Source organism: Lissotriton vulgaris, chromosome 8 (genome assembly GCF_964263255.1).
Source record: "Lissotriton vulgaris chromosome 8, aLisVul1.2, whole genome shotgun sequence".
In the NCBI taxonomy this organism is placed as follows: domain Eukaryota; kingdom Metazoa; phylum Chordata; class Amphibia; order Caudata; family Salamandridae; genus Lissotriton; species Lissotriton vulgaris.
Window position 1 is genome coordinate 1,337,062,867 of NC_141696.1, and position 13,645 is coordinate 1,337,076,511.

Sequence of the window (13,645 nt, forward strand, 5' to 3'; positions counted from 1 at the left end):
TTCGCGGGCAACCAAGATGGCCGCGTAAGCTCGGAGCTCCGAAGACCTCCCGATCCTCCGCAAATATCCTGCCACCTATCCTGTCCCACGATAGTGGGAAACTATTGCTGACTCGGTGCTGAAGCGGCGCCCGTTTTCAGAATGAAAATCCGACTTTCCTGGACTTAGTTGGCTCGTCGATACTTTGGTGGCCCCGCCTGCGTCGCTGGCGGACGTCGTGGGGTGCGAGCGGCGACCCTTCACGGAACACTTTGTTTCAGCCTCCTTGACCCGGCTGGGGTGCCAGGATTCTAAGCTCTGCGCTGAGTACTCCCCTTTGTGGACATCGAGACCCTGTCGGGCCGACTGTGGGCGATCATCACGTCTTCTTCATCCCCTTGGGACTATCCTACCCTGGTGTGCCAACATGGCGGGTAAAGGGGACCCGGACAGAGGCAAGCCTCCGAGAGTCAGCAGAAAACCAAACCAGTCCCAGTCTACCATTCCGGAGCGGTTCTCGCAATCTAAGGGGTCACCGGGACTGGCGGGTTGAACTAAAGATCCCATACGGGACGAGTCCCCGGAAGACTCTGAAATCACACTCAGGGACGTGATGGGCGCGATTGCTGGGGTGAAGACGGAGATGCACACCCTTCATGAGGCGCTGTCCGGCAAGGTGGACACCCTTAAGATCGACCTCAATCTCATCAGGGCCGATCTTGGGAAAACTAATGATCGGGTGAAATCGCTGGACCTTAAAACATCGAGCCTGGTCAACGACATGTCTGCTATGCAGACTGAGGTCCGCAACTTGAAGATGGCTAACGGACTGATGGCTCGCCGGCTGGATGAGTTCAAAGGCCGGGCGCGACGCCAGAACGTTCGCATCACTGGAGTACCGGAAAAAGCCGAGGAGGACTCAGCTGAACTTTTCGTTGAGGAACTTGTGGTCAAGAATCTGGCCCCCGGGGGTCTGAGCAAGTTTTTCTCCGTGGAAAGGGCGCACAGGATACCGGGCGGCCCACCGAAGTCGGGCGCTTCCCCTCGCCCCATCATTGCGAGGCTGTTTAACTACAGGGACCGAGACGCCATTCTGCAGGCATCGAGAACTGCCGGCCCATTGCGTTTCCAGAACTCAGATGTTAACTTCTTCCCCGATTTTACCCAAGCAGTACAGAAACGTCGCCAGAGCTTTGCTGGGGTGAAGAGGAGACTTAGGGAGTTAGGGCTGCGCTATTCCATGCTCTATCCTGCCAAGCTTCGCATTGAACACAACCATCGAACTTTGTTTTTCGACTTCCCGGATGCGGCAGGGGACTGGCTGGACACTTTATCCCAACAACGGACTGACCCGGAGGACCAGGCGGAGCAGACCACCGGAGGAGCAGGTTCCCAGGAATGAACAACGAGATATTTGACTTTCTGGGGGGGGTAGCTGCGGGTGTCATCGACTGCAGACATTGTTGCTTCAGTTTTGATTATCTCTGATATTCATATGGAGGGTGACGGGGGGGATAGGATGCCTCCTTTCTCCTCTGAGGGGGCTTTTTGTAGCTTAGTTAAGGGGCGACAGGCACACTGCTAGTTGGGGTGGCTATTAGTCAAATGCAGGGGTGCAGGGTGGGGGGTTGTTGGGGTGTGTTTTTTCTGTGTTCCTTTTTGCTTCTTTCTTTGTTTAGGCTGGGGTCTCATTGGTCTGTTATATTTGTTCTGCGGGCACTATTGCGGGTGGGGTTGATGGGGTGCAGCGTCCTAGACGATGGGGGGTAAATCTCTGAATTTGTTGAGTTGGAACGTGAATGGGTTGGGGGATCGGATAAAACGGAGTGTTGTACTGCAGCTGCTTAAACGCTGCTCGCCAGATGTTGTGCTCCTACAAGAAACCCATCTTGTGGGAAATATGTGCAGGGCATTGAACAGGAGGGGTTTCAAGATGGTGGCCCACCCGGGGTTCTCTACAGGCTCCAGGGGCGTGGGCATCATGGTGCGCATGTCTCTTCCACTGGAGGTGGAGTCCACACTTGTTGACGAGAGGGGCCGGTATGTGGCGGTGGTGGGTAAATGGGAGGGACGTACCCTGGTTTTGGTTTCGGTCTACGTCCCCCCGGGACTGCAAGCGACTACCTTTCAAGATCTGGGTAGCGCCATTTTGAATCTTCCTGAGGGCCTGTTGATTCTGGGGGGGGACCTTAATTTGGTGGTATCAGGAGACCTGGATCGCTTTCCATCCAGAGACCTACGCGCGTCACAGTCCTGGCTTCCGGACTTCCTGGGTTCTATGGGGTTGGTGGACTGCTGGCGCCTGCTGCATCCCGCCTTGCGACAGTATACGTTCCTGTCGGGTGCACATGGTAGTTTGTCCCGTATTGACTATGTTCTTACTCCTTTCCACCGCCCGCCTGATGGCCAGGGGCATCTCGGACCACTCCCCAGTTTGGGTGTCCTTTGACTTCCAAGTTGTCGCGACGTCGAGGGTGGCCCCCATTAATCCTTGGTATTTTCGAAATCCAAAGACTCGTGACCTCCTGGCTAAATCTATAGTGAGGTACTTTTCCGAAAACTCCGGTTCTGTTGACTCGGCCATCTCCCTATGGGAGGCCTTTAAAACTGTGCTCCGCGGTGAGGCATTCTCCTTGATTGCGGAGGTGCGTAGGCGGCGGGATGAGGACATGGCAAGGCTGGAGTCTGAGATCTCTGAATTGAATTCCCAGCTGGCCTTGGGGCCGACTCCGGACCTGCTACATGCCCTATCCCTGAAGCAAACGGAACTTAGGAACACCGCCACCGACGCTGCGAAGGCGCTGAGCAGCGAACAGCAGGGCAGGATTTATGATTCTGGGGACAAGGCCGGCAAGCTTTTGGCGTGGCTGGATAGGAGGGACCTTGCATCTCGTGTTGTCCCAGAATTACTGGGAGAGGATGGTCTGGTCTTGACGGACCCGGCCGCCATTGTTGGGTCGTTCGCAGAATACTTTGAGGCGGTCTATACCTCCGCGGCTTCCCTGCCGGAATCGGCCTCGGCCTCCTTTCTGGAGGACATCGAGCTCCCATGCCTCTCGGACATTGAGCGGGAGGACATGGACCGTGATTTGGCGGTCGACGAGGTGGCGTTGGCGATCCGGTCGCTGCGCTCCGGCAAAGCGCCGGGGCCCAATGGCATTCCCGTTGAACTGTACAAGCTCAAGGCCGACACAGTGGCTGCGCCTCTCCGGGATATGTTCCTTGAGGCCCGCGAGGCTGGTGAGCTCCCGCGTGACCAAAGACTTGCCACTATAGTGGTAATACACAAGGAGGGGAAGCCACGTGACCTGTGTCGCTCTTATAGGCCCATCTCCTTGTTAAATGCCGAGCCCAAGATCCTGGCCAAGCTGCTGGCTAATCGCTTGGTAGGGGTGATTTCGGACCTGGTTCATCCAGATCAATCTGGATTTATACCGCATCGCAACACGGCCCTCAACCTTCGTAGGCTCCACGAGGTCATGGCGCGGGCTCACCTCCTTACTGAACCCACGGTTCTCGCTTCGCTCGACGCCACCATGGCATTTGATTCGTTGGAGTGGAACTACTTGTGGGCCGTGCTTGCCAAACTGGGTTTTGGACCCGCTTACATTGGCTGGGTCCGGCTCCTGTATTCTGCCCCATTGGCTAATGTTACTGTTAACGGCCGAGTGTCTGCCTCTTTTGCGTTACGCAGGGGCACCAGACAGGGATGCCCGTTATCGCCTCTCCTGTTCGCATTGGCGCTTGAACCATTGGCGGCGTGGATCCGGGTTCATCCCGATGTCGCGGGGATAACGTGGTCTCCGGGCTTTGAGGACCGAGTATCGCTCTACGCTGACGACATCCTCTTGTACCTCACCTCCCCTTGCCACTCCCTCATAGTAGTGTTTGAATTGCTTGGCACCTTCGGCGGCTACTCGGGCCTGATCATTAACTGGTCCAAGTCCTCTCTCTACACGTTGTGTGGTGACACTCCGCGCCTTCCCCGCGGTTGTGCAATACAGATCGCCCAACAGGGCTTTAAATTTCTGGGCATCTATGTGTCAAAGGATCCCCGGGCACGATACACACACAACTTGCTTCCTCCTTTGGCGAGGCTGCGTCGAGATGTGGAGGGTTGTAAAAAGTTGCCGATTTCCTTAATGGGCAGGGCGGCATTGTTTAAAATGATGTCCTTGCCGCGGTTCCTTTATGTGTTGCAGAACACTCAGGACCCGGTGCCCGCCAAGTATTTTGGGGAGATTGAGAATTTGCAGCGCGCCTTGCTGTGGGACGGTAGGCCAAGGATATCCTTGGTGAAATTGACTATACCCTGCTATGATGGCGGCAATGCCCTACCGGATATGCGTCGATATTACTGGGCGTCCCAACTGGCTGCCGTTAACCACGGCCTCTACGGCCCAGCAGTTAGTCCCGGCTATGCAATGGACCGATGGCTTATGAATGATGGAAACTACTATAGGGCGTTGTATTCGAGGTCTCTGGATCGGAAGCTGACGGGTCCCACTAAGACGGTGGTACGGTTGTGGAGGGCGGTTACCAAGACTTTGGGATGGCAGGGCAGGATCTCCATGGCCACTCCACTGTACGACTCCGACCTGTTGGGGAAATTGTGGAATACTAAAGGGTTCGACAGATGGGATGTCATTGGGATATCCAAGGTGGGAGACGTGATGGCTGGTGGGGCGATCAAATCCTTTGCTGTATTACAGGCCGAGTTTCAACTTGGCGCGACGGAATACTTCCGATACGCGCAGCTTCGTCACGCTCTCTCGTCCTGTATACCGGTGGGGGAGGTAGTGCCTGAATCGTCCCCGCTGGAAGATAGAGTTTTGGACGGTCACATGCCGGATAGTGCCATCTCCCTGAATTATAAGAAGCTTGTTAATGTGAGGTCTGACTTGCTGGTGAAACTGAGAGAACTTTGGGTGAATGATGGAATTGAAGTGGATGACGAGGAGTGGCAGTCAGCGGTCTCCTCCCCCAGAGAGGTGGCCATCTCGGCACGGCTTCGTCTTGTTCAGCTGAAGATTCTGCACAGGGTTTATGTCACGGGCTCTATGCTTGTACACATGGGGTTTTCGCAGGATGGTACGTGTCGGAGAGGGTGTGGAGTGCTTGCTACCTTCATGCACATCCTTTGGGAATGTCCTGAGGTGGCTCGATTCTGGAACCGGGTGCACGAGGTGATGAGAGATGTGACTGGGGTTGCCTTGCCTGCGGAAGCCCGGCGCTGCCTTCTCAATATTTGGGGCCCGAATGATTACAATGTCGCTCAGACCCGCTGGGTCACTCTGGGCAACATGATCGCTAAGAGGGACATAGCGCAGAGGTGGGGCGCGCCTGCACCCCCCACGATTGGTTTGTGGGAAACTAACATGGACTGGTGCATGCTCCGCGAAAAAACTGTGTATATGGCCAGAGGCAAGCCTAGAATGTGGAGGTCTGTGTGGGGAGCGTGGAATGCGTACCGAGGTGATATTTGTGTACCCCCAGAGGCAGTGACGCCGGACGCACGTCTGTCCCCATAGTGTCCCCCTTCCCATAGTTCCATGCTTCCTATCCTGTACTGCAATCCCCCATTTGTATCGCTGCTATTTATTGCATTGCTAGTACAACAGGGTGTGCTACCCCGGATCTCTCCCCGTGATGTCAGCCCAGGGTACTTTACCTGTCCTCAGCCTAGGTTCTTTCTCCATTTCTCTCGTTTTCTCTTCTTCTTTTTTCTCTCCTTGAACTTTTTCTGGAACTTGGTTTATTTATTGTTCAAGCTTCTTTTGAAAATTAAACCTGATTGGTCCTGTGTACGGTTTTGTGCACGATTTTGATGACTGCATCGATGCTGCCTGGCCTCCGGGATGTATGGCTGAATAGCGGTGTACTTTTTACTATAAATAAAGGTTTTCCACAAAAAAAAAAAAATCCCATATATATGTTGGCAAATGAGGGCGAAAATGTTGCCCCCATAGCTACACCTGAGTGTTGGTGAAACCAATTTTTGTTGTGGATGAAGTAGTTGTTATTTAAGGCAAAACGGGTGAATTCCAAGATCATTTCAGTATGGTAGTATAGGGTGGCATCACGTTTGGCTAGAAAATATGTAAGGGCTTCCATACCTTTATCTACTGGGATACTGGTATATAAAGCACAGACGTCTAGTGTCACCAGTAAAGCATCATCCATCCATGTCAGATTTTCTAGTTTATTGAGGAGGTCCTTAGTATCCTCTATGTAGGAAGGTAAATTGCGTACAATGGGTTGGAGTGTAATGCCTATATATTCAGAGATGTGTTCTGTGGCACAGCCAATTCCTGATATTATAGGTCTTCCCGGTGGTTTAGTCGTGCTTTTATGTACTTTGGGAAGAATATAGATATATGCTGCCATGGGGTTAGGGTTATAGAGATATTTAAGTTCTGCATCTGACAGAACCCCTTGGCTGTGCCAATATTTTAACATTTTCTCCAAACAAGAATTAACTTCGGATGTGGGGTTAGCTGTAATACAGGTATAGGCTGTTGTTTTTTTAGTTCATCAACTTATCATGGTTGTCAACGATACTTTTGCCAAGACACCGGTCTGTTCTCGAGTGTTCGCTGATTAGAACATGACATTTACCTATTCGCTTCTACTAAAGACATAACTGTGTAGCTAGGTGAGTCCTTCTCTAAATGTAAATTATGGTTATTTCCATTATACATAGGTCGATACCGCAAATTTTTGTGTGTTAACATATCAGGACTTATATGTCTTTATCCACGTTATCAATCTAGACAGTCTTTGAATAACGAATTCTCTATTCATTCTCATTGACCGTTTACTTTTTGCAATTATATTATGCTTAAATATTAAATACTCTCGCTTTGTCTTTTAGAGGGACTTACCAATATGCCTTTTAGTAACTTAGGCATATTCTCTACTAAACTATGTTTTTTAGTAAACCAGCTTTACTACCCGCTTATACGATGCACCAGTATACAGGCGCACGTCATGACTTCAGTATATTGTATGACATTTCCATTTTTTCACTCTCCCTTCCGTTATTAGCGCACGAGCGGGGTCGTATTTGACCGTTGAGATTGTTACCCTGGACCAGAAGATTTTCTTATTTGTACAACTTTACTTTGACTTCTCACCGTGTTATCATTACATTGGGTGAGTTACTTGACAACTTTATCATTCGATATTTGGGTGCAGCATATCTGTCAGATATGCCCAGTGTTAGCAATACACGCGATGGTGTTTCCACTTACCCCCCTTCACGGTCCTTATGCCAGCCGCATATAGGCCAAACATAGCTACCCAGGCACGATGTTATGGTATATTCTCCACCTATTCCTGGCCGTTCAGATGTAGTTTTTATCTAGTTATCATGCTATACTCACTTTTTTGGTTACAGCCTCGCTGATATTCAGGCTACTCAGGACTTATGTTAGTCTGATTCAGCACAGACTTACTCATCTCATCTTGACGATGTGTGTTTCTTTGACTTTGATGTTGTAGACACAGCCCGTATCTAGTTATCATGCTACCCTGAATGTATACTTTTGACTGCTGCCTCATTGCAATGTAGACTACTCAGGATTCTTGTTGTTCTTTGGACACATGCAACAGAGAGTTGAGTTTCCTAACTTGGATTTCCCGTTGTGCTTTATCTCCTCAGATACTAAACTTCTTTGCTACAATTCCGGCCCATTTCCGCTTATATATGATGCCCAACATACATCTCAGTTCATTCTGTTTATGGTGGGTGCATCTATATATATTTTAAATGTGTGTATGGATCATAGATTGTGTGCTCAGACCCACAGGGATTCCTTTCATTGCAAAAGATATCCCTTTTTTTTGGTACTGGGAATTCTTTTGTTTTATATTGTTAATGTGGTGTATACCTCTTGCATTGCATATTGTATATATGTTTTTAAATTTGTTATGTAATTGTATATATATATTTTCTAGATTTGCAATTATATTGTATTGTTTGAAATCTTTTCCAGCCTTGAAAAAGTCCTTGTGTAGGACGAAACACGTGTTGGTGATTGCTAATATCTGCTGGGAATATCTGTTTTTTGGAATGAAAAGAATAAAGATTGAAGAAAACTAAAAATAAGTGGACTATATCGTGAACCTTTTTTTGGACAATTCTTATTGACATACTACCTTGTCATGTGTTTCTCTTTCACTCTATAATTAGTAGAGTCTGATTTACTGAGGGTGCATAACTTACGCCCTCTTTGTTATAATTACTAACTCACAGGAGTTCTGTCAAAAGTCTCTCAATTTTGTTCAAATTTATGTAACACAATTCTGTGTGTTCTAACGGCACCTCTAGGTGGTAGGTGCCCTGAGTTTCTATAGCACCCTATTGACCATTACTTTCTTGGAAGAATTAAGATTACTTTTTGATGTGTACTAAATTTAGGAATAACATATTTGCTTTGTAAAGTGTGTGCGGACGTTTCCCTTTTGGGAACACTACCACCCATCTCTGTTTGCACTTTACTTCATGATAAGTATTGCAATTGTGGCAATTCATTTCTCCTGCATGAGAAAGAAGACTGCTCAATAAAATAACACCTTTTATTGAAAACGCCCGTCTTTCTATTTCTCTGCACTCTGGTGGAACTAAGCATGCACGATTGACTGAGTGAAATAGCTGTCTATTGTTTTCACACGACTCTGGAGATACACTCCTTATTCTGGGGGAGCAAAGATGTCATGGTATATGGTTGTCAGAAGCTAATCCCTTCTTGTCTAAATCAGGGAAGTTAACCCTCCCTATTCATTCGAGAAAGTTTCTAGTGACCTCTGAGCTAGCTGGCAAAAACTAATTAAGTCTAACATAGTCAGTAGAGACCTAGAAGACCTCAGTCCTACGTCTACACTGCTTTTTATGTTATTCCAATGCGCAGAGTATATTGGGAATATAGGAACTACACTACATGGCGCCCAACGTTTGGTAAGGCGATAATCTAACGCAAGATACTAGAGTAACTCAGTCGTGCTTTTCACACAGATCCCTTTCTCTCGTAAAAACTCCAATAGACGTCTGGAGTGGGTGAAAGGTTAATATCCGCCGAAACTTAGTAGGATGAGAATCCTATGTATGAGTTTACGGTATAGTCAACGTTGAAGGATACAGTGTTCCAAGATATTGTGCATCTAATCTTTGTTTCCTCAAAAACTTGTTCTGCAAGAAAGTCTCATTAAACAATGTCAAACCACGGCGACAATAATGAAACCGATGAAGCCGTTGTAAATGCGAATCAACCGGGGGCAGACCTTACAGGGTCTAATGAAGATGACCATAATGCCGTAATCATCCCGGCCAATATAAGAAAAACCATAACTATAAAACTTATAGAAAATGGGGTAACACCAAGAGGTGGTACAGTTGTATTTGTGGTAGGGGCACATGAGTATCGGCAGACAGAGGTATTATATTCCTGGATAACCTTTCCAGCAGCATATACTGTGACACGTGAGTTCCACTACTATAAAGTAGCGGAATCTCCAGATGAATACTCTCCTTTCGAGGAAATTGAAATTCCACTAACATACCAACAGCACCTGCTCTTATTTAATGGTGCCCTAAAACATCAAAATCACATAACCAGGCTCGGTCCACTAGGTAGACCAGGAGCCACGTGGCCGGTTCTAGCCAGCTACACACCACACCCGGACATTGAAAGAATGTCAGACGAAGAACTTTTGGTTCAACTAAAACAATTAATTAAAATTCATAGACAATTGGTCCAATATGTCATGCGGACTTCAACAGACCAACCTGCAATTAAAATTCCTCAAAACACCCCTCATCAGGGGAATACAAATAAAATTACACCACAGAATATACAATTATGTCTTGGAAAAACACCAGCAAAACGGGAACAAATCCCCTTTTGGTTAGCTCAAAAAACCACCCAGATAGAGGCAGTATTTCCTGATACTACCCCTCACGAAAAACACAGAATTCTGACTATCTGTCTCTCAATGGGGATCGCTCCACATGTGGAGGACTGTGACACTTGGGGCACGGTCTTTGCTTCTATCTACACAAAAACACATGGTGTTCCGTCAATGGCGGTTATACCAGATGTACTAAGACAGATTCAAAATGAATACGGTCCAGAACCTGATTTAACTCTGGGTATGAAATTACTGAAAGACTTCAAGCAGGTCTCGGCTATATTATTAGCCAACATAAAAGGAGAAGCAGCATGTGTGGCAATCCGCCAAAAATTGAAGGAAACAGATATAGCAAACCAACCTTTTGAGCTTGCTAAAATAATTGAAAAATGCTATGAAGAATTAGGCAGAGATAGTTTGGGTGGTAAACCAGTAAAACCCCAACTAATTGAAAAGCCTGAAAAAACCTTTATTAAAAACAATTTCAATTCTCAAAAGAAGAAATGGGAGGGTAATAAACAAACTACTTCCAGAAAAAAACAATTTCAGTCCAGAGGAAGGTCTCCCCAACGGAGAAATAAGTCTCCATGTGGAGGGGACAAGTCTCCCCAAAGGGAGCCCTCTGAAAAAAGATATAACCTTAGAGATAGGGATAAATTAAGAAAACCTGACAGATATCAAGATATTGATACACGTCCCTCTCAATCTTTTCAGACTTCCTCACAGAAATCGGAAAGAAGAGGACGGTCAGAACACAAGGAAGAGCACGTCAAGTCCAAAGACAAAGAACCTGCTCATCAAAGTAAGAAATCTCAATTTCCCAGAAAGAAGGTAGCAAGTATTAAAATTAAACATGCGAGAATCCTGAGGACACAACTGAAAAATGGAGAGTGGGCCCAGACAATGCTAGACAGCAGGGCAGAAGTGACCATAGCTCACAAGATCCTGATGAATCTTCTGAAGACAGTGGACACGAATGAATACATTCAGGTGGAAACTGCAGACACGCGAGTTAGCATGCCCCATAAACTATATGAAATAACATTACGTATAGAGGGAGATAAAACTAGGAAAATAAAAGTTTTCTTTTGGGAGAATCTTTCTAAAGGCTATGATATCCTGTTAGCTGGAAAAAGACTGGCCACCAGAGTTTGTCAGGGAGTGCCCTCATGGCGAAGAAATGATTATGCCTGCCTTCTCAAATCATATCCCAATTCATAAAAAATACACATTTTCAAGAAAATGGGCGGTGGCCCAAGCCCCTGCCTTATATAAAAATCATGTAGGATGGGATGAGGATTCTCCTCACCACAAAATCCAATTAAAAAATCAACCTACTGCCCAAAGGCAGTACCCAGTTAAACAAGAAGGTAAAAAGCAAGTCAGGGAGATCTTAGATCAACTTGAATATCAAGGGGTGATTGAAACATGCACCTCACAAATGAACAATCCTTTGTTTCCTGTCTCCAAGCCAGACGATTCATATCGTCTAGTTTTGGACCACAGACACCTTAACTCCTGTGGTAAAACATTTGCAGTCCAAAACTCACACAGTGCAGCACTAATGAATACCATTGTGCGCAAAAAATATAAAACGACATTAGATATCTCTAATGGATTCTTCTGTCAAAACATTGCACCTGAAAGCAGGTATTTGACCGCTTTCTCAATAATGGGGTCGCAAAAACTATTTTGCCGACTCCCAAAGGGATTTAAGAATAGCCTAGGATTATTCTCAGCAAGGCTAACAGAATTACTACAAATGTATGATGATGAGGCATTATCCTATGTCGATGACATCTATCTTACAGACGATGACCTGGAGACTCACTTGAAAAGAGTGAACGCCATAATTCTTGGGTTCGCATCCGAGGGTTACAAATTCATCTTTAAAAAGTCAAGAATAGCCCATCTAACTGTCCTCTTTTTAGGATATGAATTATCAAGTGAAGACAAAAGCCTAGCAGACAATTTCTTAGAGAAATGTGCAGTACTCCAAGCACCTAAAACGCTGAAGAATTTACTATCAATACTAGGTTTCCTGAATTTCGGAAGAACATACATTCTAAATTATGCAGAGAGGGTTAAACCTCTTTACGAATTAATAAAACCTGATTTCAAATCAAATAATTGAAGTCAAGAACACACAGAAATTTTGAGATCATTATAGACAGACATGTTTACTAAAACAAAACTGCAAACATGCGCAAACGAACGCAATCTGGTAATCCGAGTCATCCCAGGAAGATGCGGATTCACATACCTGACCTCTAATTAGGGAGAAAGAGTACCAATAGCTTACAAATCACATTTGTACACACAAGCTGAAATGAAATTCAGTTCTACAGAAAAAAATCTGACAGCGGTTCAAACTGCTGTAGCAAGAGAAAGAGCCCTAGCCCAAGGCAAGAGAATAGCTGTTTTTACAGCAGAAACAGCCATTGAGGCATTGAAAAGTCCACGCAATCTAAAAACTGTGGCATTAGATCCGAAATGGATACAATGGGAAAATTCTCTTGCTGCAGAAGACGTGAAACACTATTTTGATCCGAAAATGAAAAAATTAGAAAATATGGAATACGAATATGAATGTCCTCTGCCGACCGAAATCCTGCTTCTAGAACAATACACCTGTGTAATCTACACAGACAGATTTGCACAACATTTTGTTGTAGAAAAGCAAATTTACAACAACGCGTGCGCGATTGTTAAAGGTCGTTGGCGCTTAGATAAATTCCGACCACTGGTCACTAAAACAGAATCATTCAGAAACTGTACAGCTCAGCGAGCTGAATTAAGATCCCTAAAGATGGCGCTTGAAAATGCAGATCGTGAATTCCCCACACTAATAGTGTGCGATTCTCATTACTGCGTCCAATCTTACAATAAGAACCTGCAGACTTGGATTCAAAACGATTACAAAGATGACACAGGTGCCACAATAAAGCATAAAAAGCTTTGGGAACAAGTAGTTCTTTTACAGAAAGAACTACAAAAGACTCACGTGATACATACACTGAGTCATCAACGTGATGGCGTTCACTTTGCAGGGAATTCATTGGCTGATAGAGCCACAGCGGTAGCTGGTTAACCGGCTTTCGTAGCCACTAAAAAGCGTTCGGAAAAACAAATAGATGGAGAAACCATGCTGGCAGTAAAAGCCTCATTAAAAGGCGACTATGCGGCATTACCTCTCAACTATCCACTCAATAATACATACATAATTGATGCTAACTCCGTTCTGTTTGCTCGAATCCCTGGAGTGGGGGATAGAGTAATTCCAAACACGAACCGGAGACTCTTCTTGATACAAGAAGCACCCATGGGATTGGGTCTGAGGCACCAAGAGATACCAAAATCTCTGAGAGAATTACAATCATAATACTGGTGGACGGGAATGAGGTTAGAAATTTACAATTTTGCAATGAATTGTGAGGACTGCAACAGAGATCGCAGTTGTGAACCGGACCAGGCACCAGCCCAGACACCACTATTAGACAGTATCAGGCTATCTATGCGCAGACGTCCAATTGGACAAATGCGGTCCCATAATTATTAAGACTAAATTCACTAAAGATGTGGCCCCAGTGCTCGGCTGACGCCAGAACTGTTATAAAAGATTTGCGAGGCTTTATTGGCACATACGCAATTGGCATGCTACATTCTGATCAGGGTCCTGCCTTTAGCTCTCGAGCTTACAAAGAGGCAATGAGCAACATGGGCATTACATTGCGGTACTCTTCTCCCTTCCATCCTG